This window comes from Lupinus angustifolius, chromosome LG13 (genome assembly GCF_001865875.1).
Source record: "Lupinus angustifolius cultivar Tanjil chromosome LG13, LupAngTanjil_v1.0, whole genome shotgun sequence".
In the NCBI taxonomy this organism is placed as follows: domain Eukaryota; kingdom Viridiplantae; phylum Streptophyta; class Magnoliopsida; order Fabales; family Fabaceae; genus Lupinus; species Lupinus angustifolius.
The window spans coordinates 6082749-6085804 of record NC_032021.1 but is presented as its reverse complement, the minus strand read 5'-3'; the positions used below and the strand labels follow the sequence as shown (position 1 = coordinate 6085804).

At 35.4% G+C, this 3056-nt stretch overlaps 1 long non-coding RNA gene across 1 annotated transcript; it reads right to left on the bottom strand.

Annotated features, from left to right (window-relative positions):
* On the bottom strand, positions 278-2368 carry LOC109325057. Its single transcript, XR_002105068.1, has 3 exons — positions 1854-2368; positions 1629-1752; positions 278-536 (listed from the first exon to the last, which is right to left on the bottom strand). It is a non-coding gene; the product is annotated as an uncharacterized LOC109325057 (long non-coding RNA).

Genomic DNA, 3056 nt, shown 5'->3' with positions numbered 1-3056 from the left:
AGAAATATTTCAGAACTAATCGAATTTTGTAGCTAGTGACTAGAAACGTTTTAATTCCTTACCAATTCAATTCGTGGGACTTGTTACATAATCAAAGTCATACAAACATCTTAAAGCATATACCAATTGTGGAATTATAAGTATTTTTGTTGAGATTCTTTTATGGACAATAAGCGTAACCCTAGTGTATTTAATTCTCGAATTATAATCTTATCTTGTTCAAATCACATATCCTGATACAATTCAATCATTAGACCTCATGGTCAAATCCATATCATTTATGAAAAATTCTACCTAATATACTAATATTCGTTGCAAGCACTCCAAAGTCATTACACATGCCGAATGTAATTAGTGGAATAAAACCACCCAAAACAAAACCAACAAGAATACATCAAAAACCCTTTAAAGATGTTACAACAATTTAATAGAGAAAAAGTCTTGATCATCCTCAACTTGCACCATACAATGGAATTAATAGAGGCATAGCAGGCCCCCTCGATCATAGGCTTTGGCAATATCATCAGCAAATCATACTGCACAATGAAGAAGTGTAGAATCAGGATTTTAAGCATAAGGGTAATATCTTTAAAACAGTGAATCAGATTCAGAACGGATGCAAAAAGAAATAAAGTGACATTGAGGGGAATAAATAATAAAATGATTAAAAAATCAGCATGCAGATAACCAGCCGTGAGTTACAAAGAAAATTCAAAAGACACAAACCAGAATTAATGTTGTTTCAGTTACACATCATTATCAAAACAATCAGTGCAGCTTTAATAGAGGCATAAATCCAAAAGTAATCAGCTAGGAGCGTTACTCAATAATTTTGGCAAGCAAAAGGGTTTCTGCAAACCCCCAACCAGTATAAGAAGCAAGCATATGCAATACAAAAAGGGGAGACACACGAAAATAGGGGGAGATCAAAGAAAAAGCTCATACATATACATACTGCGGAAATAGAATGCTCATACATTGATATCACACAAACATAAGCAATCAGAAGGATACTTTTAAGCCACCTATCAGAATACATTCAGGCATACATCTACAACAGAAGAAGTAGCACCCAGAGGAAAGTCGTGCATCATACACAACCATAACTAGAGCGCTACCTCCATACATCCAAGCAAACTCAATCCAAAAATAGGCTTGCGTTTCACAAGCATCATAAAGTGGCAGCATACATATCACACAACAGAGAGCATACACTCAGGTAAGCACTCAAACCATAAAAAATGCTATGTTTCATTCGATTCATGTTATAGACTTATATGCTTGATTCATAAACATTTTCAATTGATCATATACAACACTCATCGGTTTTGACAGAAACATACACATTTACACTCATATGTATTATGGTATATTCCTAGTTAACCGTTTGTCCAGATCGGTTATATATGATCGATCAAATTCCGGCTGTAAAAGAATCAAATGAAAGAAGAGGATAAAAAAAATCGTTACGGAAAGGACCTGTTCTTTTTGCATATATAACAACAACCATTCCCCAGAAACATATGTACTAACTAAGAGTGTAAGGCGGTCATAAACACATACACGTATAATAAACTGGAATATAAAAAACGGGTAAGGATTCATTGTAAATAAAGGAGAATGATTACCTCTCCTCTGATCTGTTGCGAGTGATCGCTAAGGGGAGATGCCTCGACTTAGTCGACATGGCGTAGGTCTTTGGTATGCCTTAATCGGTTCTGGCTCAACCATTAATGACCCCAGATCGTCACTCTGTAAAGGCCAATAGAAAGTGCATGAGTTCATAAAAAATAGGAATCGAGAGTCAATAGAAAGTAGGAAATTGGCAAAAAAAATAATAAAGCAATGATTACCCGATTCGGAACCACCGTAACCCATCGGAGGGAGGCTGAGCCGTAGTGAACCATTCGGGGTGGTGGTTTTGAGAGTACATCGTAGCCGAGAAAGCCTTGGAGGGTTGACATTATTGTCTTCCTCCATCAAATTTGAAGCTGGCATTGAAGAGGATAAAAACGGAGTTGGGGGATTTCAATTCCCCTTACTGCGAGAGAGATGGAAAAGAAGAACTCGAGAGGAGGCATCACCGCGCTACCACTGGTTCCGTCTCGCCTCCACCGTGAACCACCAAGAGATTCGAAGAACGAGACAGAAGCTCGAAGCGAAGCCACCGACAAGGCACCACCGTGAACCACCAAGAGATTCGAAGAACGAGACAGAAGCTCGAAGCGAAGCCACCGGCAAGGCACAACCCGTCACCACCGCCGGAGATGGAGCTAGAAAGAAGAAGGAGTTGGGGATTAGGGATTTCAATTTTTCCCTTCCCAACTTGTTCTGCGTGAAATGGGCAAAAGGGTTAACACCCCTCAATTTCTTCTTTTTTATTTTTACACGTGATTCTTCCTTTTTTAGTTTTTTACTTATTTATTTTTTGTTTTATTAGTTATATTGTTTCTTTTGTTTATTATTGTTGTTTGGGTTGTTTCTTTTCAAGTCATTTACATCATGTGTCCAATAATCAGATTATTATGCAACAACCCACACTAACCTGTTTTGTGTTAGATTGTTTTAATTAATTTAGTTAAAAAAATGTAAGTACTTAAAATATATTCTTTAGTAATAATGTGATAAAACTTTTCTTCAACTATATTATCAAATTAATTATGGAATTTTTATAGTAAGGTTATGGTTTGAGTTGTCTCTAACTTCTACGAAAATGGGAAGAAGGTCTACAACTAACACTGTCTCTAAACTATTAGTTCCACATATATATAATTAAATAAGCATTTTATCATTAAATTCCATATATATAAATAATTAGAAACTATTACCAAATAAATTTTATGGGATTTTTATAGTGAGGTTATGGTTCGAGTCGTCTCTAACTTCTCAGTCATATATATATATATATATATATCAAACTATTTTATTACCAAAATCCTATATCTATAAGTAATTAGAAACTATTATACTAAATAAATTTTATGGATTTTTTAGTAAGGTTACGGTTCGAGTTGTCTCTAACTTCTCCGAAAACGAGAAGAAGGTCTACAACCAAT